The 27,608-nt window shown below is 38.8% G+C and overlaps 1 protein-coding gene across 1 annotated transcript in view; it reads left to right on the top strand.

Annotated features, from left to right (window-relative positions):
* KHDRBS3 (KH RNA binding domain containing, signal transduction associated 3) overlaps window positions 1-26,741 on the top strand; it is a 1,441,609-nt gene extending 1,414,868 nt beyond the window's left edge. Inside the window, exon 12 of the transcript XR_006365708.1 lies at window positions 26,402-26,741. The gene's annotated coding sequence lies outside the window, so the exon portion shown is untranslated. The remainder of the gene's footprint in view (window positions 1-26,401) is intronic.
* The last annotated feature ends 867 nt before the right edge of the window (window positions 26,742-27,608 follow it).

Here is a 27,608-nt window from a genome sequence, read left to right as displayed (position 1 = left end):
TATCAGACTTCCTTTGCTAGGAGAGCTATGAAGGGCCAGAAGGAAAATGTTGAAGCAGGCTCACCTCTCTTACCATATCCTAATTTATAGGATTTGAGTTAAGTAGCCAAGGAGGCTGTGGATACTAAGGAGCAGAGGGAGTACTTATACTGGGACAATGGATTGCTGTACAGGGAATTGACCACTTACAGATGATTACAGGGTAAAGTAATATAGCTGTCAGTAGTAGTGAGGGTCTGCAGAGTGGCCCATGACAATCCATATAGGTATAAAGTGTATTAAAGGTGGCTTATACAAATATTTTTTTGTCTCGGAATTGCAGTTGATGTAACAAGGTACTGCAGGACCTCTAAGCAATGCCAGAAGGCTGGCAAGGCTGGAGACAAAGACAAAACTACTTTGATACCTTTGCCTATTATTGCAGAATCATTTTAGAGGGTAGCTATGAAGATCATGAGAACTGTTAGTATGTGAAATTCCACAGGCAAGCACTATATCCTGGTAGTGCAAGACAAAGTCAATGGTTACCCAGAAGTAGTAGTAGCTCTTTCCTACTCTGAATCAAAGAAGGTATCAAATGCTTTGCTAGACCTTTTCAATGTAGTAGTTTGCTTAGGGGAAATATCAATGAATTGAGATGCAAAAATTATGTCAGACTTGCTGGTGCATTTATGGAAACACTCTGGAGTAAAACACTTAAAGACTACCCTATATGATTCATAAACAAATAGTCTGACAAAAAGGTTTAACTGTATACTAAAGAACATATTGAGAGCATTTGCAGACATACCTCTCAACCTATTAAAACCAAGAAATCGGGACAAAGCCTAAGAAAATGTGGGGACAAAGGCCCAAAAATAGGGTCACATTGTAAATATTGCTCTTATAAACGTAGAAATTTGCTAGAGTAACAGGGTTTGTGTTCCATGCCCAGGAAAGATGAAGCCTTAGAGCAGCTATGTGGGGATAAGCATCTAACTACTATTTACCTCATCAAAGGTTAATAGCAGGTAACTATGACAACCACAGCCAAAGTAGAGGTCAGTGTTGGTAATCTTGTATGGGATGTTAGCAAATGTCACATGGATTTACAGAGCTATCTTACTTGGATTGCAGAAATACTTGTGAGTGGGTGGAGGAATGATTAAGACAGAACCTGTCAAGGTCAAGGCTGTTTGGGATAGCCCTCCCCTACTAAGAAACAGGTATGGGCTTTCATGGGAACAGCACAGTACCACTGGCATTTTGTTCCTCTGTATAGTACGATAGGTACTAACCTTTCAAATCTTATCAGGAAAAATAAAATAGAGTAGTTTTTTAGGACATCCAGACACCAAACTATGAGCAAGCATTTCAAAAGCTCAAGGAGGCTCTCAGTGGACCCCATAATTCCAAACAGTCATGATTATAGTAAAGAATTATTTGTACATATATATGCTCTAACTACAGAGTGAGGGAGGTACATAACCAGGTTTCCTCAAAGGTGTAGGACTACCCTATTGTGTACTTGTGCTGCAGATTTCATTCCAGAAAGGAGTCTGATGTTAACACTAGAAAAGGAGAAACTCGGTATAGTCATAAGGTTCTGCAAAAGTTGCAACCCTGTTTGTATGGCAGAAAAATCACACTTATTTACAAGCCATAGTCTAATGTTGAAGTAAAGTAAGTAGATTGACAGCATGGAAAACTTTTTGGACATAATTTAGACTTGAATTTTATAACATTAATATCCAACATGGATGTGGTAGTGCTAATAGTAATGCATGGGTCTATCTATTAAAGGTATCTGGTAATAAACCAAAAATGACACCTCTGTCAAAAGCTTCAATCCATGAAGGATGCCCCCACAATACTTATCTTAAGTAGGAGGTACGGATCTGAACCCACATCTTAAAAGAGACTGGAAATTCAACATACTTAGAAGGCATTCCCTGTTTTATATTCACAAGTCAAAAGCCTCAAGTAAAAATGCACTGGTTGCAGATGAGCAATACAGAAGAAAAAATCACATTACCTGTTATCCCAGTTTCCTTTAGACTGGGATTGCCCCTAGCATCAGAAATATAAATAAATTGTTTTCCACATAGCACCACATTTATGAATGGAAACATTTAGTTACCATTGTTTACAGTCCTTGCAACATAGGTTCATAGGTTCAGAGGTAGGTACTAGGATATCAGCCCTGGGGCCTATATAAGCCTAGCCAAAAAAGTTCCCTGGCTTTTGCCACACAAGTCATTTATTTTCCTGCACCCCTGTCTAGCAGAGCTACAGAAGTGATCCAGAGTGAATTTCCTATTTCCCATCCAATTGTCGAGATTTTTCTTAAAGAGGGACAATGAGGAGCTTTGCTTGACATGAATGGGTAGTCTGTTCCAGAACATGGGGAGTCTCTGGGACAGGAATCTATCCCTCCAGCATGTTCTCTTTATTGTGGTGGCAAGGTTTAGGTCCCTGGAGGGATTGGGGTTTCTGTAAAAGTAACACGTCCAACAGATCTGTGTTTGACATGGCTTTGTATGTTAGGCGGAGGACGCCTCTGAGTAGGTGATAAGCGACCGAGTAGAGCTAGAGTTTTTGAGACGGTCTGTGTATGACATCTGTTTGAGGCCATTAATCCTCTTAGTGAGTTATTTCTGTGGCCTTTCTAGTTGTCGTAGATGTCTTGTGAGGTACATGCCAAATGGGGGGGGGGGTTGTACTCTATAATGGGTCTGATGAGGGATGAGTACAGAGGAACAATGTCCTCTTTTTTGCTGGAGGTGAACCCCTTTGTGATGAGGTGTGCCACATAGAAGGATTTCCTGACTACTGTGGCAATGTGATTATCAAAGGAGAGATTACTGTCCACCTGTGTCCCAAGGTCTCTTATCACATTTTCGATGTTTAGTAGGCTACCACCTATGTGGTAGTTCATGGGTACAGCATTTTTCCCAAAGGGGATAATAGTGCACTTCTTGGCATTGAGCTTGATGCCATGACTTTGACACCAAGCATCAGTCTCAGTGAGGCCCCTTTGTAGAATGTCCACATCATTAGGTGATTCTATTATGGCACCTAGTTTGCAGTCATCTGTGAACTTCATTAGTCAAAAACCTGCTGTATTAACCTGGACTTCTGAGAAGTAGATGCCAATCAGGAGAGGACCCAGGACTGAGCCCTGTGGTACTCCACTTGTCACTGGTCTGAAGTTGGATTTGGAGTCGACTACTTTCACTGTGTGGGTTCTGTCAGTGAGCCATTTTGCCACCCATCTTGTGACATAGGGATGTATGCCCATTCTAATGAGTTTATCTATAATTCCAGAGTGGGGGATGGTGTTGAAAGCCTTGGCAAGGTCAAGATAAGCTGGGTGCACCACCTTACCCTTGTCCACAGCTCTGGTGACTGCTTCAAAGAAGTTAATCAGGTTTAGGAGACATGACCTACCTTTTACAAACCCAAACTGAGTGGAGTCCAGAGTTTGGAGATTACTTATGTCCTTGTTTATAAGCTCCAAGATAATACGTTCCATGACCTTGCAGACCAGGCTTGTCAGGCTAATGGGGTGGTAGTTCCTGGGGTCCAAGGTGGCACCCTCATTGTAGAGTGGGACAACCATCACTGTGTGCCATTCAGTAGGCACAAAGCCTGAAGTGAGGCTATGATTGAACATGGTACTTAGGTGGGGTGCCAGTTCATTCTGTAGTTCATGCAGAACGCAGCCTTGGATGTTGTGAAGTCCCATGGATGCTATGTTCTTGACTTTGGAGAATGCAGTTTTACTTGTGCAGCTATGATTATAGGGGCTTTGCATTCTTCTGGTATAGTGATTGGCCCTTTGGCGGGTGGGGGGTGAAGATTGTACTGAACTTATCTGCCAGGATGTTGGCAATATCAGTTGATTCTGTATATCTAGTGTCATTGTGCTGTAGCTCAGAGCAGATCTGAGTGTCACCATTAAGATTCTTGACATCACTGTAGAATGTTTTGTGGCTGTCTTTAGAATCAGTGGCAATTTTATTTTTGTAACTAATTTTGGAGGATTTTATGAGGGATCTCAGCTTCTTACTGAGGCTGTCCAGGGAGTTCCTGCAATCAGGGGATTTTACTTTTTTTTGCAACAGCTTCTTCCTTATGTTGTAGCGTTTGTTTATGGCAGGGGATCACCAGATTGGCTTCCTTTTTCTGGAGGATAGCATCTTGGTTCTGTTGGGGATGGCACGATCCATGCACTTATGTATGTGCTTATACAGTGTATTTGTATAGGACTTAGCAGTCGTACCTCTATTTTCCATCTGTATGGGTCTTGTGAAGCTTACCACTTATGTCTTAAGAAGCATGAAGTTGGCTTTGGAGAAGTTTTTTATGGTGGTTTCCTTAATGGGGGTTTGGGAATGGGATATTGATGTCTAGGGTGATTAGTTTGTGGTCGGATCTAACCAGCAAGGAGTTGACCACTGGCATGGAACATTGGTTGCCCATATCGGTAATGGCCAGGTCCAGGATATTGCTGCCCCTGGTGTGGGTATGGACAAGCTGATCCAGGACATTGGAATTTATGAATTCCAGAAAGCATTGAGTTAGTACATAAGTAGTTTTCCCAGTTGATGGTGGGGTACTTGAAATCGCCCGTTATTAGGGAATTGGGCTGTACCTTAATATTGCCCAGTATATCTAGAAATGTGGAGTGGGCATCCTCATCCTGTGGCATGGTGGGGGATCTGTAAAAATCTACAACCTGGATTGTAGTCTTGCCCAGTGTTAGTTGCACTTGGATAATTTTGGATGCATTATGTTGAGCAACTAGCCTGGAGGTGTGGATATCCTTAATGAATATGGACACGCCTCCTCCTTTAGTGTTTCGGTCCAGGTCAGGTGGCTGAAAGGTGTGGTATGAGTTATAGCCTGGTAATGCAGGCGTGCTCTCTGGAGCCTTGAACTAGGTCTCCATCATTGCACAGATGCCGATGTTCTCCATTATAAGGAGTGCTTCAAGTGAGTGCATATTGAGGATTAGATTTCTAGCATTGAGTAGCTTTACCCTCAGATTTTGCCAGCTTATACCTACTACGGTGGTGAGTTTTTCATTTCAACCTTGCCTAAAAAGGCACTATAGGGGTAGCAAGAGCTGTAGCCAGTATCCAGAATCTGAGGGGCGACAGGTGCAGCCCATCTCTGGCAAAGCATCATGGTCTGTCGATCATGTCGTCCCAGGCAGACAGACACTGGATCCTCTTAGAATGACACCAGAACCTTAGCCAATTTTTGAAGTCAATCATTTTGTCCTTGTATTGTGGTATTATTCTGAGCAATGGCAGGATGCTACTCAGGGCTAGGATCATACCTGTCTGGGCTACATGATCCGAGAGCTCCTCTATGTCTCTTCCCATGTAGTCCAGGGAGGTACATCTCAGGTCATTCACACCAACATAGACAATGACAGTGCCATATTTGTACTTGTTGTGGAGTGACCTGAGTGCTTGCATTATGTGGTGGATCCTGGCATCCGACAAGCAGCTGACAGTAACTTTCTCCTTGTTTAGCCTGGTGAGTGGGATATCGGTGTGCCTGACTATAGAGTCACCTATGACTAGTGTGTTGGATACATTGTTTTGCCTTATGGGCTGAGGTTGAGTGGCACACTGATTTTGTGGGCTATGTGTCATTTGGGGAGTGTTGCGAGGTGGTGGTTGCTTGTGTTTCAGCTTTGGAGGTCTCTGTTGTTTGGGAAGATTTTTATTGAGAGCTTCCATGAATGTAGGTTTGTGCTTTGTGTTACTATATGTGGGTTTAGGTGATGTAGGTTTTGATGGACTATGTGTTGAATGTAGTGTGGTGCTGGTGTTTACCTTCTCTTCTTGACTGTCTAGAACAGTCTTGGCTGGAGAGAGCTTGGCTTCCACTTTGGCTATATAAGTGCATCTCTCACAGGTTGTAGTGTTGGGTGATAGGAGGAGCAGGTTATCAGTGTACATGAGGCAATTCTTACATTGCCCCAAGATGCCCAGATTCATCAGATGGACAGGGGAAAATACTGGGAGCTGACCCTTAGACATGCCTGGATAGGTTAATTTAAGTACTAAAACTGTTTTCCTCCTAACAAGTGAGGAAGATTGTGTGCTGAAGTAATTTATCATTTATTTAGTGCTTGCAACGAGTTTTGAACAAGTGCTGAGCACAAGGAAACAGTTTTGAGTGTTAAAATTAGAAAACTGGATAGTTCTAAGGGATAATTAAAAGAGCAGACTTTCTGGCACTGGTAATAGTTTAACCCTAGTTAAATGGCACTGTGTGATGCGCAAATCCGTGCAAACATGGGTTTTTAAACAGAAAGATAAAAGGGATAGAAATAGCCTAAAATAGCCAGTAAAACTACAGATTCTGAGCTGAAACCACTCCTCCAGCAATAGAGAGGCTACTCAAAGCTCACCACTCTCACTGATGAACAGAGAAGCTTCCTTCTATCTTAGTAAAGGTCTGGGCAACACAGAAATTACAAAACAGCCCAAGAATTCGGCAAAATCTGAAAACCAGACTCTACTGCTTATAGAAAGGCAGGAAATGAGTGGAGAGATAGGATGTTTTGTTTTTATTTTTTTTTTTTCAAAAATTAAAACAGATACAGTAAAACAAAACACTTTTAAAACAGAAGAATGGCTATCACACTTGAGTGTGTAGCCCTCAACAGTTCAACAGTTGAAAAACACTTAAAAAATGATCAGTTAAAGCACAAACAGTATCAGAATTCAATAAACAGTTCAAATAAGTTGCAAAGTTAATAAAAAATGCTCAGAATAATGTGGCTAGTGAAAATAAGCAATAAAAAGCAAAACAGAGGTATTTAATCCACTCAAAGTCTCCATTTTCTCTCTCTGCTGCTGTAGAACTCTGCAGGACACCCAGGCAGGATCTTGCAGAGGTAATATAAGCATAAAAACCAGGCAAACATGAGCTTTTAAACAGAAAGATGAAAGGGATAGAAATAGCCCAAAATGGCCAATAAAACTACAGATTTTAAGCTGAAACCACTCCTCCAGTGATAGACAGGCTGCTCAAAGCTCACCATCTTCACTGATGAACAGGGAAGCTTCCTTCTATCTTAGTAAGGTCTGGGCAACACAGAAACTACAAAACAGCCCAGAATTCATGAAAATCTGAAAACCAGTAACCAGGCAGGATCTTGCTGAGGTAATACAAGTTAAAAAAATGCACAAACACAGGTTTTTAAACAGAAAGATGAAAGGGGTAAAAATAGCCCAAAATGGCCAATAAAACTACAGATCCTGAGCTGAATCCTCCAGTAACAGGCTGCTCAAAGCTCACCACTCTCACTGATGAACAGAGAAGCTTCTTTCTATCTTAGTAAGGTCTGGGCAACACAGAAACTACAAAACAGCCCAAAATTCAGCAAAATCTGGAAACCGGACTCTACTGGTTATAGAAATGTGGGAAACGAGTAGAGACATATGATTTTTTTTGTTTGTTTTTTCAAAAATTAAAACAGATACAGTAAAACAAACAATTTTAAACAGAAAAATGGCTATTGCACTTGAGTGTGTAGCCCTCAACAATCCAACAGCTGAAAAACACTTAAAAATGATCAAAGTGCAAACAGTATCAGAATTCAAAAAACAGTTTAAATAAATTGCAAAGTTAATAAAAAATGCTTGGAATAGTGCGGCTAGCAAAAATAAGCAATAAAAAACAAAGCAGAGTTACTTAATCCACTCAAAGTCTCCATTTTCTCTCTCTCTGCTGCTGAAGAACTCTACAGGACACCCAGGCAGGATCTTGCTGAGGTAATACAAGCACAAAAAATGTGTAAACATGGGTTTTTAAACAGAAAGATGAAAGGGATAAAAATTGCCCAAAATGGCCAATAAAACTACAGATTCTGAGCTGAAACCACTCTTGCAGTGAGAGATAGGCTGCTCAAAGCTCACCACTCTCACTGATGAACAGCAAAGCTTTCTTCTATCTTAGTACAGTCTGGGCAACGCAGAAACTCAAAACACCCCAGAATTCAGCAAAATCTGAAAACCGGACTCTACTGGTTATAGAAAGGTGGGAAACAAGTAGAGAGATAGGATATTTTTGTTTTGTTTTTTTTTTTCAATAATTAAAACAGATACAGTAAAACAAACACTTTTAAAGTAGAAAAATGTCTATCGCACTTGAGCGTGTAGCCCTCAACAGTTCAACAGCTGAAAAACACTTAAAAACAGTTAAACAGTGGAATAAGGAATTAATGGAATTACAGTCAAAAGTAGATAATTTTAAGCTTGATATTCAAAATGGAAACACCAACTTAATAAAAGAACTAGAAGATACTAATAAAAAATACTCAGAGACGCTACACCACAAAACAATGATCAACTTAGAAAAAATTAAACTATGTTACTATTCAATGAACCCTAAAAACCAACGAAGAATAGCAAATAGGACTAAAAAGATTATTAAAACAAATCAAATCAAGGAAATACATAATATAGAAACCAAAAAGAAAGTATCTGATTTAGAAGGAATACTAGAAGCTTTTAGGCTATTTTTTCATAAACTTAATAATCAAAATGAGAAAAGAGAAACACATTCAGTATTGAAAGCTTTTCTCAAAAACAATGTTAAAGTTAGGTTATTACAGGAGCAGGTACAACTAATAGATAAACAAATAACAATGACAGAACTTAAAGCTGAAGTAAATAAGCTAAAATTAAACAAAGCTCCAGGTATAGATAATATCACCCCAGAAATGTTTAAATTACTATCAAATGAGGCTTTGCTGTTGTTATTGAATGTCTTTACATCAGTTAAAAATGGTAAAGACATTCCTCCTTCTTGGAAGTACACATTAATATCACCAATTCTGAAACAAAATAAAGATCCCAGTGAATGTTCATCATACAGACCCATTTCACGTCTTAATATAGATTATAAATTTTTTATGGCAATACATGCTGCTCGAATAAAACAATTACTACCACTTTTGATACTGGAGGATCAAACAGGTTTTATAAAAGATAGGAACACTTATGACAACATTAAAATAATTTTTTTCCTTAATTGATTATATAAATGTCACAAAAAACAAAATGAATATTATTAGCTTAGACATAAATAGCGCATTTGATTCAGTGAACTGGGATTATCTGTGGTTAGTTTTAGAAGAATATGGCTTCTCAAACAACTTCACTTTGTTAATAAAATCATTATATGAAAAATCATTGGCTTATATAAAACTGGGATCTTGTCTGTCTAAATCTATTAAAATAACTAAGGGCACAAAACAAGGCTGCCCTCTTGCTCCGTTATTGTTTGCGCTAGTCATTGAATCCTTAGCAAATAATATATGTATGGATAAAAATATTGAAGGAATACAACTAGACAACAGCCTAGAGCTTAAAATTCAACTTTTTGCTGATGATATTTTAATTACCTTAAAAAATAATAATAACAGTTTAAAAGCATTATGGGACTCAATTCAAAACTTTCAAAACTTTTCAAGTCTTAAATTTAATGAGAACAAAACAAATGTATTGCTTATAAATACTAATAAAAAAGATCTAAATAAAAAATACCATAAATATATCTCTACCGATAATATAATTAAATACTTGGGAATTATAATAACTAACAACCTAGATCCTACAATTGAAACAAATTATAAAGAGACCTTAAATAATATTAAAAATCTAATACAAAGATGGAATAAATTCTTCTTTTCAATGGAAGAAAGGCTTTATATAATTAAAATGATCATATTTCCAAAAATTCTTTATGTCATACAAGCTTGTTCTTTGCCACCAGCTAAATTGTACCTAAAACAATTAAATGATTTAATTGTAAGATTCCTATGGTAGCCAAAAAAAAACAAGGATAGCTATGAAATATCATCTAGAAGATTGGGATATAGGTGGCATAGGTTTACCAAACATAGAAATATATTTGCATTCATCCATTATTAAAACAATATCATTATGGCTAAATACAAAATATACATCAAAATGGAAGCTAGTTCATGAGAGAATCTGGTTAAAATCAGGATTTGTAGTAGCAAATAAGTATACAGATTTCATACCAAACAATTTTATATGGCTGATGAAGGAATATATGATGATACATAAGAATAAAAATATAAGTTCCAAATACATTACTTATACATTAAAAATTTTCCAAAATCTTATTAATAGCAATCCTGATATTAAAGCATGGTCATTTCTTTTATATCCAGTAGTGTACACACAAGGTAATATAATAACATTTAATATGGAAGTAGTCAACATGCTTAATGAAAAGGGATTAATATATTGGCATCAATTGCTAAACTCTGGAAAACCTCTGACAATAGACCAGATTAAACAGAAATTAAATATGGAAGATAGTTTGTGGTTATATGTACAAGAATTAAGACAGTATATATTAAGCAAACAAGAAACAATGCAACCATCAATAAGACAAAATGTTCCTAACCTTATAGAACATATAATATCACTAATGAATCAACCCATTACTGGAAAGGGATACTGATCATCTATTTATAAAACAAACAAAAAAATAAAAATGCATAATAATGACAAAATATGGAATTATTATAGATCAGTTAATGGACATGTGCCAAATGACAGAGATAAAAAACTAATTCTTCTCTCTCCAAAGCAGACATCACTTTCATTACATTGGAGACTTTCTACATGGCAATTCATACACAGATCTTATGTAACCCCTCATAAAATGGAACTTATGTTTAAGAAAAATATTGGCTGCTGGAGATGTGATTTATCAATAAAAGCAGACTGGCAACATATGTTCTCTGACCATTTGATTAAACCATATTGGGATAAAATAAATTATTTTCTGCAAATGGTATTCACTGATAAATTCCAGATTTCCAAATCTATTATTTTGTTTAATGCACCTGTACCCGACTGTGTGCCAAGAACAAAATATGTAATCTTATGGACTCTCCTAGCTATTGCAAGGAAGAACATTACATCAAACTGGAAATCCAAAGCTTCTCCAACTTTTAAGCAATTCATGAATATGGTGTCAGCAGTATCGCAATTGGAAATGAACACTATTAAAGGAAGAACTGAAAGAACTACATCATTATATGTAGCATGGCAAAAAGTAACTGAAATACTGGAGAATAATGACTGCAGCAGATTATAATCAGGAAACAATTGTATAGAAAGTCAATTATATGTCAACAATAGACACCCTTGTAAATACTTTATTTTGGTTTTAATGTTTGATATCTGTTTAGAGGTTTTAGCCTACCTTTTTAAATAATTTGCAAATACTTCATTGTCATAAATAACCTGCATTCATGTTTTCTTGTATTTGGAAATGAATAAAAATATTTAAAAAAAAAAAAAAAAACAGTTAGACCAGTTTTATAAACTTAAACACCACCACAGAAATGGGGGAGGGGACAGTTTCAGAACAAACGAGAAAGCAGCAAAATTGTCAGCAAATATATAAAATAATTTGGACAGGCAAAAATTAAGACAATGCAGAACTCTGAAAAGTGCCAACAAATATACTTATGAGTGATATATTTCCAGATTGTTTGAAAAGCACTCCATCAGAACACAAGGAGATTTTACATGGAAATTCATCTCACAAGCTATTTGTCTGTGTTAAATGCAGAGCTAAGATTACTAGACTATTTTAATGAAATTATTACTGTTCCACGCACTTTAACCTTCCAATGCCTCATACAGATTGGCTGCAGTGCTGTTTTGCAACTTTGTACAAGGAGTAATGTGGCTCTATAGTCTGCATGGCATGCAGGGCAGCAAATGATCACATTAGAATGGAAATGAAGAATTCCATGAAAATGAGACACATGGATTATTCAAATGATGACATCAAAAGATGATGCAGGGATTCAGAAATATAGAAAACAGGTACACTGTCTCAGAGTGCAAAATTGTTATGAGTACAGGAGAGGTTAGGTGTCTTGGGCTATGGGTATACTACTGCCTGCTCTGGTGTCTCGAGCTATAAGTATACTACTGCCTGCTCTGATGTCTCAGGCTATAAGTACACTAATGCCTGCTCTAGTGTTTTGGGCTATAAGTACAGTACTGCCTGCTCTGATGTCTTGGGCTATAGGTATACTACTGCCTGCTCTAATGTCTCGGGCTATAAGTACACTACTGCCTGCTCTGGTGTCTCGGGCTATAAGTACACTACTGCCTGCTCTGATGTCTTGGGCTATAAGTATACTACTGCCTGCTCTGATGTCTCGGGCTATAAGTATACTACTGCCTGCTCTGATGTCTCAGGCTATATGTATACTACTGCCTGCTCTGGTGTCTCGGGCTATAAGTATACTACTGCCTGCTCTGGTGTCTTGGGCTATAAATATACTACTGCCTGCTCCAGTGTCTCGGGGTATAATTACACTACTGCCTGCTCTGGTGTCTCGAGCTATAAGTATACTACTGCCTACTCTGGTGTCTCAGGCTATAAGTATACTACTGCCTGCTCTGGTGTCTTGGGCTATAAGTATACTACTGCCTACTCTGGTGTCTCGGGCTATAAGTATACTACTGCCTGCTCTGGTGTCTCAGGCTGTAAGTACACTACTGCCTGCTCTGGCGTCTCGAGTTATAAGTATACTACTGTCTGCTCTAGTGTCTCGGGCTGTAAGTGCACTGCTACCTGCTCTGGTGAGCAGTGTCAGTAACAGTAACAAACAATAACTTGCAAGGATACCCACCTAACCTGCTTAAGCAGTGGGAAACAGAGAGACAGATAGAGAGATGAACATGTATAGTAAGAATTTTTTTCTCTTCTTAGTGTATTACCTGCAGTGAGCATATTGCCTTTTACAGAGGCCAAGGAGAAAGAGATGGACATAGCAAGATGTCACAGAGGCAGGTTTAAATTCCCTGGCAGTGAGGTACATATACTACTTTTGATGGCACAGTAGTGCAGTGGCAGTGCCGTTGCCTCACAGCAAGAGGTTCTCTGGTTCGACTCTCGGCCGGAGTGCCTTTTGTGTGGAGTCTGCATGTCTTCCCAGTGTTTGTGTGGGTTTGCTCTGGTTTCATCCCACATTTCAAAGACATGTGTTGCATCTGGAGCATTTCTCTCCAGGTCTCCGCTGGAAATTGGCTTTGTTCCATGTTGGACTTTCCCAGTAAACAAATGTTAAATAAATAAATAAAAATAATAAATACATTTGCAGACTCCACTGTGTAACTGCCAGTGTATGTATGCCATATATGTCCACTTACATGGTTTGTATTCTTGTCCTTGTGCAGGTCCACTTGTGGTGCAAACATCGTATCTGCCCCTTAACAAGGGAAATTATGTAGCTATACTAATGTTGACCTGGTGGGAGTAACAGTGGCCTCTGTTGCCACTTCTCAGATGGTGGACTTCTGCTTCTTTTTTGAAAGCAGTCAGAAGGAGTTTTCCATAATCTAATAGCATCACTTCTAGAGAATTGTGTCATCCAAAGTGCACTGACAGTTGACTATCCACCTTAAATAGAGCACCTGCTTGCCTGACTTGTCAAGTTATGCATTTGGCAGGTTCTAACCATCATGACATCAAATGAGTATTCTGCCCCTGGTGTCAGTCACAGATGTTATTGATGGCTGTGTTTGGCAACCAGCCATGGCCCCTGCCCTACCTTATCCAAGTATTTCCCTACCTATGATGTAATTCATCATACCTTCTTCATTTTCCCACTATCCCCTGTATCACCTGCCACCTACTCTCTCTCTGTATCCATCAAATATTGTCCACATTTGTTGTGAATATCTACCACTCCTACCATGGTATATACTCTACATATTATGTTTGTTTGCCTATCATTGTTGTCTTCCATTCTCCCTCTGCCTTTGTCCTTTTCCAATAATCTTTCTCTGTTTACCTAACCAGCTCTTCTTTATGTTTTGAAAATGGGGACCAAAACCTCATAAAGGATTATCCTTCCCATGCACCCTTACACCTTACAGTTGTCCTTGTAAGTTTCACACTTTATTTTCCTTTCAGTCTTCCTCTGCCCCCCTTTGCTCCACATTTCAATGAGGAACTGGATTGTAACTTTGCTGTGCTGATCCTCTGTAGCCGTCTAAGTGGCAGTAGTGCTGTGCTATAATGCACTTACCTGCCTTGGAAGTAATGCACTTACCTGCCTTGGAAGTGACATTTGGCTTATTACTCATGCTCCAGACTGTAGTACTACTGTTTGCCTTTGTCAGCTTAATGCTGTCCTTCCCTGCAGCTTCATAACTATGCTTTACTATGCAGTTTGGTGATTGATTTGTTAAAGCTTTGCTGCCCTTAATGCATGTCTGATTAACTCTAGGGCCCCATAACACTAACTGCTTTATGACTTTTAGTGTCATGCAAGACCTCTGGGCTTCTCCATGTATTCCATTTTTTTTCTGTTATAAAGTATTTTGAAGTATTTTAAGTTTGATATTGACTTTAATTTCTTATTTGGCCTTGAGTTTTAAGTTGGGATTAACATTTTAGTGATCATGGCATTTCATTGAGTTCTGTAGCAAAATAAATCAATTAATCACACCAGTATTATCAGTCAGCATGATGGCTTGGCACATTGCAGCTGTATTGTTCCTCAGATAACAGAAGTTTGGAGTCAACAAAGTGTTCATCTTTCTCCAATATTGTGCAGTTTTATAAAAGATAATGAGGGTGTGGGATCGCAGCATCCAGCAGGGAGGTACAGAGGTGCTCACTCCCTGAAAATAATGCCAACTTTTGCTTTTTTCTGGTTTTCTTTGCCTGTGTGATGTTTCAGCTTTATGGTGATAATGTTTTGTGCATCAGTATTTATTTACTTTGCTAATAGCCATGACTTAACTTATATAGTTGAAGAGAGAGGCCAGTGGTAATTGCAGCAATACTCTCTCCTCTCCTTTATAAATGGAATTAGCTCTTCGGTGATCTGTAGTGGTGTGTTTTATTTAAGTTCAAATGCATTTGGTTGAGAAGAGTTTTATTTTCTTTTTTCTTGCAGTCTGTCTGAGGTAAACAAAATTCATATGGGAATTCCAAACTGACATGAGAGAGTTGAAGCTTCTGGTCTTATTAAATGTAGTCATATAGTTCATTAATCTATCTCATACTTGTGTATATGAGCTGCAGTTAGACAGAGCTCAGCATAGTAACTTTATCTTTCTAAGGTAATTTTTTTTTAGAATATCAAATATTAAAAAAAATAATATTCCACAGCTAGTATATGCAAAAAAGTGATCATTTGTCATTAATGAAATTCTGCACTCAAACCTCCTACACATTTTGCACCAAACACTATTGTCTAGTCTGTTTCAAATTCCAGTTTAAATCCATGTATTCTCAACCCCTTTTTCCCATAGGGTTGGGATGTCACTTCACCAGTGACAATCATCTCGAGCCAAGGTGTGGCTACCCCTGCCACAGTAGTTCATCTGTACCACTTACTCACACACATGGCTGATTTAGACTGCCCAATCCACCTGCTGCATGTTTTTGGAATGTGTGAGAAAACCCACACAATCACAGCGAGGACATGCCAACTCCACACAGCAGGCACCCCAGCTGAGAATCAAACTGTAAAACCTCTTGCTTGGAGGTGACAGTGCTAGCCACTGCAACACCGCAGCCACCAAAATTTCAGTTTAAATATGGTTAACTTATTTTTTACATTGCTATGTTATGTTTTAATTTTCTTTTCAGTTCAAAAATTGTATTTGAATTTATGTTTAAGTTTAAATAAAACATATTTTTTGTCCAAAAACAGAAGTTAATTGACTAGCTTTAGCCATGCTGGTGGCTTAGAGAGATAAAGCTCTGGTAATGAACAATCCAACCTAAGTGTGATTAGCAGTCTGGGTGTTTGGTGGCACTGAAAGAGGAGGATGGACAGACCTATACTGGAGGGGAGGAAACACAGAATCATAGAATCATAGGAGGTTACTAGGCTAATGACCCATGGGCCCTTACAAGCCTATCCATGTTTTACCCTTATTTGCATGATCAGTACCAATTGCTCCTGTCCAAGAGGGACACAAGTGGAACCCCTGGGGTGAACTTACGGTTAACCATCCAATCATCCAGATTGTGTTTCAAGAGGGCCAATGAGATGCTCTGCTTGACATGAAGTGGGAGTCTGTTTCAGAGGTGTGGTAACTTCTGGGAGACAAATCTTTCCCTCCAGCAGGTTGTATTAATGTCACATACCAGGTTAAGGCCTTTAGTGCAAGTAACCCATGTACCATTTTTCTTGTGGGTATGCAGCATTTCCAATAAAGCAGGATCAGAGATTGCCTTATATGCAAGTCAAAGATCACCTCTGAGTAGTATGTGTGAAACAGAATAAAGTTACAGTGATTTCAGATTATCAACATAGGACAGATGCTGAAGAGCTTGAATTTTCCTTGTGAGGAACCTTTGTTGTCTCTCCAATTGCTGCAGGTACTTGGAAAGGTGCATACCAAAAAGGACACTGTACTCAATTACTGGCCTGATGAGGGAAGTGTACAGGGAGGTTATAACTTATTTTTTTTTCTGGAGGTAGTACCCCTTACTTATGAGATGAGCAATGTAGAATGCCCTTCTTAACACTATGGAGACATGGTGATCAAAAGTAAGGTCGCTGTCAACCTGTGCGCCCAGGTCTCTCACTACTGAGTGCGTACTTAGGGTGTTGTTATTGATGTGGTAGTTAGCAGGAATATCACTCTTACCAAAAGGAATGATAATACATTGTTTGCATTGAGTTAAGGCCATGACTTTGGCACCAATCATTTATTTGTGTAAGACCCTCTTGTAGGATATTGACATTGTTTGGAGATTCTATGTCTGCTCCCAGTTTGCAGTCATCAGCAAATTTTGTCAGCCACAGACCTTTAGTTTTATCTTGCATTTCAGAGAAATAGATTCCAAACAGCAGAGGTCCAAGGATGGATCCCTGTGGAAAACCACTGATTCCAGGTCTGCTGCTGGAGGTGGATTCCCATATACTGACTATATGGGTTCTATCAGTGAGTCAGTTAGTGATGCATCTAATGATATAAGGATTGATACCTTGCTGGGTGAGTTTGTCAATGATGCCTGAATGGGGGAAAGGGTAAGTCTAGGTAGGCTCTATGCACAGATTTTCCCTCATCCAGGGCCTTGGTGACTGTCTCGAAGAAGTCCACCAGATTTAACAGGCATGACCTCCCTTTGACAAATCCAAACTGAGTAGGGTCAAGTGTTTGGAGATTACCTATCTTTTTGTTGATAAGGCCCATGATGATTCATTCCATGACCTTGCAGATAAGGCTAGTCAGGCTAATAGGTCTGTAGTTCTTGGGGTCAGTGGAAGTACCACCTTTGTGCTAGGGGATAAAGGTGGCCTTTTTCCATTCAGCTGGGCTGAAAGCTGTTGCTTAGACTATGACTGAAATGAGTGCCCAATGGTGTTACTAATTCTTGTATGAGCCCAGGTAGGACACAGCCTGTGATGTTATCAGGTCCCATAGATGCTGCATTTTTGACCTTAGAGAATGTGTTTATGATCTGCTCTTTATTGATACAGGGTAGAGGACAGGTGGTAGGGATGTCATGGGGTACATGTGGCGGAGACAGGGGAGTGAAGTTGTCACATAACCTGTTAGCTAACAGGTTAGCTATGTCCACAGGCTCAGTATATATAGTATCATTAACTACCAGTTTGGCACACATCTGGGCCTTTTCTTTTAGGTTATGGATGTAACTAAAGAATACCTTATGGTTGTCCTTAGTTGAGGAAGCTAATATGGATTCGTAGTTTGCTTTGGAGGACTTCACAAGAAGTCTTATTTTCTTGTTTAAGCTGAGGAGGGAGTGTTCCTAGTTTACGGCTCACTCTCTCTTACTCTTAAACAGCAATTTCTTCCTCTTATTGTAAAGCCTGTTAATGGCAGCTGTCCACCAGGCAGGTTTGCTCTTCCTTGATTAGCTTGTTTTGGTCCTATCAGGTATGGATGAGTCAATGCAGTTATACAGGTGTTTGTACAAAGCGTTGGTGTAGAACTCGGCATACTTGACAGTTCTATTTGAGGGGAGAGATGCCATGAAGCTATTTATACCATCCTGTAAGAGGTTATAATCTCATTTGGAGAAGTTCTTTAGTTTAGTTGCTGCTGGGGGGGTCAGGTGTGAAAGTTACTTTGAATGAGACTGATTTGTGGTCAGGTCTCACCAAGGAAGACATCACAGTGGGGGTGCTACAGTGGTCTCCCATATTGGTAAGTACCAGGTGCAGGATGTTGGCACCCATTGTGTGGGTGTCAACCAGCTGGTCCAGGGCACTGGAGTTAAGGAAGTTGAGGAACCTTTGGGCACGAGTAATTTACACACTCAAAGGATGGGTAGTAAAGTCACCCAAATCCATGGTGTTCAGATGTATTTTCATAGATTCAAGTAGATCCAAATAGGCAAAATGGGTGTCCTGATCTATGGAGGGGTCCTGTAACTGGCAATGACTTGAATATGTGTCTTACTAACAGTTAATTGCACCTGAAGTATCTTCAGGGACTCATGCTGTTTAACCAATCTGGAGGTGTATTTATCTTTAATGAATATTGATACACCACCCTCCTTTAGTTTTCTTGCCTTCATTTTGTGGTCTGAACATATTGGTCAGATCTTGGAGGAGGTTGGAGTCTAGAGAAGATTGCCAGACTTGGACCTCCATGATAGGTTGAGAAGGTGTGGCTTCTCTATGTAGCTGCAGGAACATGTCCTTATGCCACAATTCATCACCTGGCCATCCTACTAAAAGTATCCTCACAAAGAGAAGGGAGTAAGGGATACAAGAAACCCTCACTATGAGTCACATCATGACAGCTTGTCATACAGACATAAACAAGGTGCTCTGCAAAGAAGCCTCATTTTCCCACTTGCATCTGTGGTCTTATTACTTTGATCACTATCAAAAGCTCATGGCCATAAGGAGGATGCAGAGACAGGCAGAATGATAAAGGGAGAACATCATCTTATGACTCATCCTTTGTTCCACCCCCACATTCCACCACATTTTGTGCAGTGCCACCATGACTGTAGTAATCCAGTGGTCAGTCTCCTCTAACCTCGTCCTTAATATAACTTCAAATTTGGAAGCCCTGGCTGTGACACTTTAAAGAGCAAAAGTTATAGTTTATACACATTTCAAGACATAATCCACATTGTCCCTAAAGAAGACTTCGGATGATATGATTGATTTTGTCTCATATATTTTCTTGGTCCTTCATATGTTTTGATTTTCTGATAAATCACGGAGGTTTTCAGTCAATATTGACTGATATTATAATTTTTTTAAAGGAATGTTGACACAAAACCTATTAGCTTTCTTCCTACCTATTTCACATACAACTATGAAATACTTTATTCCATGTTAAAGATGACAGTCACTTGAGTTTAAAATAATGACATTATCTGCAAACAACAAAGTTGCATTATCACCTCCAGAAAGTAAATCTGTATACATCATGATTGTATCCTGATAGCCTTTGCAAAAAAACTTATGATAGAACAGGAAAAAAGATGCACTCTTGTTAGACTCCTATATTCACAGTGAATATATTTGATTTAAATCCGAGAATACAGATACAACCTTCAATAACTGAATGCAGTGACTGCATGGCACACATCAGTGTCCTGGCATTACAAATTACATAATAATATGTCTTCATTAAGTCTACAAAACTCATACGTGGACAGTACTGAGGAACTGCCATGACTCCTCCAGTACTGGCACAAAGTAAAGTGTTGACCTACATTTCCTTGTCCAGAAATGATACACAATACTGCTCCTGAATCAGAGGCTTGACTGTTGCACACAGTCTGATTTCCAGGACCATTGCATATGTTTCCCATAGATGTTGTGGAATGCAATCCTTCCCTACATGGAATTTATTTTTCTGTCCCCTCTTTTTGAAAAAGTGAGTCACCATTATACTTTGTCAGTGCAGAGAAAATGCTCCATGCTGTCATGTGACATCGAGTGTACCCCAACCATGTCCAGCATCATCAGCATTTCAGGATGGATCCCCACTTCTTTATCTGACCTGTCACAACAGAATATTTTTTTTGCACACAGGACCTCATTTATTGAAATGGGTAAACTGCCATCTCCTGCTTCTGGCATTGCCTCTTCTGATGACTGAAGCAGCTGCTTCCTTTCACATTTGTTTGTATGTATAAGCCATATCTGAGAACTCCCCTATTAGCCATTGCATAGGTGAACTATTTCTTTAACATGACTGTGTCCCTCATTGCTGGAGTCCATCAGTATGCCCTACAGTTAGTATAATAACAAATACTGACCACCTCTCACTAACAGGTCCTTGCCCATAACTTGCCTATGGATGTCTTGGGGTATTATGCCTTGCTGTGCACCATTGATGTAAGGCATGACAGGCTAACAAGTACAGATTCTGTAGCTCAGCTGGGAGAGTAACACTTACATGCTCATTGCATCCTACATGAACTCAGGCAGGAACATGCATCACCATTAGGCACCATATTCAACCAAAGCCTGAGTACTGGCTTCATCCCAGCTGAGCGGAGAACAGCTACTGTGATCCCTTTACACAAAGGTGGAACATCTACCGATCCAGGAAATTATACACTCATCAGCCTAACTAGCCTGATCTACAAGGCCATGGAGCAGATTATCATGGACTTCACTAATAAGGACATTGGCAACCTCCAGACACTTGATCTGACACAGTTTGCTTTTATCAAGGGGAGGTCATGCCTGATAAATCTGGTCAACTTCTTTGAGACAATCACCAAGGCCATAGACGAGAGGAAGACAGTGCACACGGCCCACCTTGACCTGGCCAAGGCCTTCGATACTATTCTCCACTCAGGTATATTAGATAAATGCTCTCAACTAGGCATCAATCCGTACGTTACCAGATGGGTAGCAAACTGGCTTACTGATAGAACCCACCTAGTCAATATAGGGGAAGCCACCTCAAGTAGTAAACCCATAACAAGTGGTGTACACCAGGGATCAGGCTTGGGGCCTCTGCTATTTGGGATATACTTCTAGAGGTACAGGCCAAATCTAGTGGGCTATGGCTGACCAAGTTTGCAGATGACTGCATGCTGGGTGCTGTCATCAGTTCCCCTAGTGATGTGGACATCCTCCAAGAGGGTCTCACCCAAACAAATGACTGGTGCCAGAAACATGGACTCAAACTGAATGCCAAAAAATGCATCATCATCCCTTTTGGGGAGAATGATGTCCCCACAAATTATCACATTGATAATAAGGCACTAAGTATGCAGTCAGTCGTGAGGGACTTAGGAACCCAGGTTGATAGCAAACTGACTTTTGAGCACCATATTGCCTCCATTGTACAAAAAGCTTTCTACATGGCCCACCTCATTAGTAAGGGTATCTCATCCAGGAATAAAGTGGTCATAACATCCCTGTATTCTTCCTTTATAAGACTGATTATTGAATACAAAGCCCCTTTTGGCATGTACTTGCAAAGCACATGCAGCAGCTGGAGAGACAACAGAGATTCCTCATCTGGAGAATCCAGGGCCTCAAACAATCTATCCTACACAGATAGGCTAAAAGCCTTGTCCCTCTACTCATCTCCTACAGACTCCTCAGAGGTGACTTCTGTCTGGCATACAAAGCAATCTCAGGTCCCACCCTGATGGGACTGCTGCATATCCACAAGTCAAGCTCCTCTCAAGTAACCTGCATGTGAGACCTTAACCTGGTCTGTGACATCAACAGGACTTGTTGGCAGGAGAGATTTGTGTCCCAGAGACTCCACCTTTAGTGGAATAGACTCCCTCTCCATGTAAAGCAGAGTACCTCAGTAAACCTTTTTAAGCGCAAGCTGGATAACTGGATGGGTAACAGAAAATAAACCCCTGCGATTCCACCTATGTCCCTGTTGGACAGTGGCATAGGGTGCTGACTTGTCAGAACATGAGCTAAATTCTTGGCTAGGCTTGTAAGGGCCTCAGGGCCAATAGCCTAGTAACTTCCTATGATCCTATGATCTTGTGCAACGTTCAGTCAGATTTCACATCACCATCCTTCTTGGGTATACATGAAAAGCACTTCTTGAGTGGGAGCTGAACTCATCAAACTGAAACTGGGTGGTGCAGTGGTGCAGCGGTTAATGTAGTCACTCACAGCCAGAGTTTCTCTGGTTCGATTCTCAGCTGGGGTGCCTTCAGTATGAAGTTTGCATGTTCTCGTGGGTTTTCTCTGGGTACTCCGGTTTCCTCCCACAATCCAAAGACATGCATCTGGAGCATTTCTTGCCGGGCCTCCACTGAAAATAGGCTATGTCCTAGTCGGACTTTCCCAGTCAATGAATGTTAAATAAATAAAAAAAAGCATTGACCATGTAATTTCAATAACTTTCACTTCCTGTTTAAGTTTTTTGGATAAATCCAAGTACTACTCCAGCTATCTGATCCAATATACCATAAAATGAAGATCTTTACTGGTCTCAACACATCTCATGGCCCAAGTTTCCAGAACTTATAACATGATTTTATGTCTGATAACACAAAGTGCTCTGGTACCAACTACACTTATGACAAAACATTTGTTGTGGACAAACCTTGACATGCATGAAGGTTCAGAAGACAATTCAGCTCTCAAATTCATATCAGGCATACCATTTTTCCTCTAGTAATTTCTGTCATTCTCCATGTAAGTGTTACTCTCCCAGTTGAGCTACAGAATCTGTACTTGTTACCCTGTCATGCATTGCATCAATGGTGTATAGCAAGGCATAATACCCCAAATAACTGTTAAGTGCTTGTGAACAAATGATACACAGAGTTTTTCTTTCCTTCTTCAACTTATAGGATGATAGGATCATAGCAGGTTGCTAAGCTAACACCCCCAGGGCCCTTACAAGCCTAACCAAGTTCAGCCCATGTTCCCAAGGGTGGCTGGTTCAAGCAGAACTAAAATCAGCACCTATTGCCCATGTCCAAGAGGGACATAGGTGGAACCCTTGAGGTGAATTTCCAGTTGTCCATACAGTTGTCCAAATTGTGCTTAAATAGGGCCAACAAGAAGCTTTGTTTAACATGAATAGGAAGCTTGTTGCAAAGGTGGGGCATGCTCTGCAAAAAAAATATGTCTGTCCAGCAAGTTCTGTTCATGTCACATACCTGGGTAAGGTCCTTTGAGTGAGTGACCCATGTGCCATTTGACTTGTGAATGTGCAGCATTTCCATCAAAGCTGGGTCAGAGATTGCTCTATATGCAAGGCACAGATCACCTTTGAGCATTCTATATGACACAGAGTAAAGTGTCAATGATTGACAATGATTGACAATGGTAACTGCATTAAGTCAAACCTGTCTTGTATTGACGCAAACTATAATTGAATGGACCTTAGTCGTGGACTTCAAAGGACCCTTGCAGCCATATGCTTCATCTCATCAGGGTCAGCTCCACCATACGAAACAGACAGTCCCTGCTTAAGAAGTCTGGTGTTGGAGTCAGAGCTGTGCACATAAGAAAGATTAGCCAGCTGTAGCTATACATTTTAGCATCCTTTACATTCTCTAGCCATCGAGCAATGAAACCTATCATATTCCTGGTAAATTAATTTCATTAGTATGGTCTGTGCAATTAGGTTCAGTAATTACTTTTTTATGATGCCATGAACATTTTAATCTTTTTGTTTTCTTATCCTTGTACTGTCAGTTCATAGGTTCACAGGTTCACAGGTGCATACTAGGCTAATGACCATCCGGTCCCTTATACGTTTTACCATGCAACCCAAAAGTGACCCACAAAATTGATTTATAAAGGGGGTGAATTACTGACTGCCCCTGTCCATCAGAGACATAGGAGCCAGACCAGGGGTGAATTGCCGAGTACCTATCCATTGATCCAAGTTGCACTTAAATAGGAATAGGAAGGAACTGTACTTGACATGGATGGGGAGCTTCTTCCAAAGAATGGAAATTCTCTAAGAAACATATCATTCTGTCCAACATTTGCCATTTATGCCACAAGAAAAATTGTCTAGTAGTTCTGATGCTGTTTGTTTTATGGCTATGCAAAATATTCATCAAAACAGGACTCTGGGATGCCTTGTATTACAGGCAAAGATCACCTTGCAGATGTCTAAATGATACTGAGTATAGAGACAGGACTTTGAGGCTATCAGTAGTTAATGTTGTGATTAATTCTAATAGTGCAGTGAGTGCAATATTAGAATTTTTTATAGTTTAGCTATTTTTTATTTAATCTTAGTTTAAGTATCTGAAAATGGTTCTGTTTTGACTATTAATTTCCTCTTGGCTAGATGTAGCCAATATTTTATTTAATAGTTTATTTGATTAATTTGAGATTTTTTGAAATGATGAGTTTCATAAGTAGGAATAGCTCTCAATTGTCCTGTTTGTGCCGAATGTCCATCATTTTGCCTTACATATTCGCACAGTCCTTCATAAAATGTTAAATTTTGAGGTATCTGAGAAATACAGTCAATAATGACAGATGTTACGAGTTTTGTAGTTCAAAAGGAATGTTGATGCAAAATCTGTTGTTCCATTAACTTTCTAGGTAAATTACAACATATGACTTCAGGACTGTGTCTCTTCTTCTTTATCTTAAAATTTTCCTGGATTCTTAATAAAAAATTGAAAGAGTAAACAGGACACACAACCAAACCAGTTAGTAAAAAATTACAAAAAAAATCCTAGCCAAACTAGAGTTTTCACTGTGGATAATGGGATATTGGGATATATGCAAATGATACATTAAGGACATTAGGTGTTTCAGCTATATGGCAGTTTTGAAAGCCTATGACTTTTCTCTTTTTAAGTCTGTTAATGGACACATTCAAGTCAATAAAGCCAGTGGGGTTTGAATCCATTGTTAATATCTGCCATTGTTTTTCCAGTATCCCTGTAATTTGTCTGATTTTGCTTGAATATACTATGAGCATTCTTATCAGTGGAATATTGGTGTATACCCTTGCACCCTGCCATGGGCCCTCAGAAAAATAAGGTTTCCCTTTGGTGGTTCTTAATTCCAATATATTATCTAGAGTACTAGTCACCTCTCTTTTTATAACTTCTTTCCCTGAACCTACATTTCAGGTAATCAATCTCATGGATAAAGCCTTCATAACTAGCATTTAACCAGGAGGCCCTCATCCCTTGACCTCTTATAATATTTCTAAAAATATGTATAGGATGCATACTTTGCAGATATGTATTCATGTGGCAAGCTTTCCTAAATATCCTGGGGTCCAAGGAACCATCTTGATTCTTTAAAATAGAAACATCCAAAAAGTCTATCTCATTACCTCATTTGTTCATGCTGAATCTTAAAAAAATGAGTAGTCGTCTTTAAATATGTATGGAGCATTTGAAGCTCTTCATCAGTCCCTTCCCATGTCATAAACAAATCATCAATAAATCTACGGTAGAAATATATATATGTTGACAATAGGCAGAATTCAGAATATGCTCTTCTTCCCAGGCAGCCATGACAATATTGGCATAACTTTTGGCACTGGAAGTGCCCATAGCTATGCCATCCTTCTGTAAATATAACTCTCCTCTAAATATAAATACATTGTTCGCAAGTATCAACTCCCTGAGAAGGCAAAGCAAATATATGTCTCACATCATATTTGCTATACTTAACCAAAAATCATCTTAATATATCAATACCTATATTATTTGGTATTACAGTAAATAATGACTGAACGTCAAACGTAACTAATATATAGTCAGTAATGTTGCAAGGTCTACCAATAGACCTGAATAAATCATTCAGAAAGTGTTTAGTGTCTTTCAAAACTACCTCATTCCTGTCAAGTACAGGTACGAGATGTTTTTCAACAAATATCGATAAAGGTCCTGCCACAATCGGTCTAAATGGTGGAAATAAAGACTCCTTATGGATCACCTGGCATATGCTATTAACAGTCTGTTGCTTTACTGCTACATTATCTTAGCAAATTGAATTAAATATCTGTAAGGACTGGGCATTGCAAAATATCTCTGACGACTGCATTACATTGACATGAATAATGATAATGACCTGTATTTTATCTGTGCCATGTTCTTGATTATGGTCATTGTTAAAAAAATAAATAATGGATTGATTTGCAAATATTTATATGTTTTCTGTCTTGATTGCATATAAATATTATACATAATTTATACTATATTTAGTTACAAAATTTGAATTGTTAAATAGCTTTACCACATGGAAGTCACATTGAAATTTTGTTTCAAATCATACAAATATGTCAACATTTCTTGAATTGTTTATGTGGTTTCTTACTTACAATCATGATGTGGATTCATCAGTTCTTCATCATGTGTCTTTTTATCTGTCCATAGGAGATGATGTTTTGACTTGATTTTTTTTTTTTTTTTTCTCTCTCTCTCTCTCTTACAGATCTGGAAAAGCCTGCTATTAAGCACATTTTAAGAAAAGCAAGATACAGTTTTAAGTTAAAAGAATTTTTCAGCTTATGCATATGTTGTGGAAACTACAAAACAAGTTCAATGAAGAAGACCTGACTTACACAGAAACAGACTTAATTCTTATTTGTCAAACTCAGTTTTACTTTTGCTACTTTCCTCTTTTTTATTATTATTTTACTTCGTGTAGAGCTAGTTCCTTAGTTTCAAAACAGAAATATTTGTGTCCTATGTAGTTTATGAATAATTTTGACCCTACTGGATGTTCAGTAAATGTATATTTCAATAAACATTGCAAGCACCCGAGAATGATAGCTGAAGCAATTTAGTATTTTAATTAATTATGTATTACATTTTGAACATATGGGCATGAATTTATTTCATGGCAGTCATAAAATTATGAAGGGACATCTGTCTGAAAGAAATGATTTCTACATGGCAGGCGTGGCAGAGGGTGAAGCCCATACAATTCAGGGTTACACACTCCATCCTCCTTTGTACATAAAGTGTTTTGGTCATGTTGGAAAGCAAGTGTAAGTAACAAATCTTTGGAGTTGCATATAACCACCTTACCAAATACTTTATTAAATTGTACAGTTTTGGTGCAAAAAGTGTGCTGTTTGTACCATTTATTTTGCTAATAAGGATGGGATCCTGAATATTTTTCTCAGAGCTGAAAATTCCTGCCATGGCATCATGAAAGATTGAAACTATAATGCCTCACTACCTAAATTATGGTATAGAATACTTTATTTCCAAGATAAATGCATCAGACGTAGTAACTTCCTAGAAGACAAATTGCCAAGTATTTCTAGCAAGTGGAACACTTTTCACTGAAAACCAACACATGCCGATGTAGTAGTAAAACCACAATATAAATAGACAACTAAAAGCAACTTTTGTTGATTACCTATAATGCTGTGCAGATGCATATAAATCATTGCTCAATATCTTTCAAGACACCATTTTGCAGGTGTTGTTAAAGAAGAAAACTGAGTAAACAATGAAACTAAAAAGATTAGACAGCACTATAATCTTTTTTTTTTCTTTTTTTAAATCAGTTGCAGCTTTGTCATAACGAGTATAAGAGCAAATTAGACAATTGTAAAGCAATGGCACTTGCAGACATCACCACTGCACTATAAAATCACCATCAAAAGTGCATACCCTCATAAATCTCT

Source organism: Protopterus annectens, chromosome 7.part1, assembly GCF_019279795.1.
Source record: "Protopterus annectens isolate FY-2018-M chromosome 7.part1, PAN1.0, whole genome shotgun sequence".
In the NCBI taxonomy this organism is placed as follows: domain Eukaryota; kingdom Metazoa; phylum Chordata; order Ceratodontiformes; family Protopteridae; genus Protopterus; species Protopterus annectens.
The sequence above is the reverse complement of the archived record's forward strand: the minus strand, read 5'-3'. Positions and strand labels throughout refer to the sequence as shown.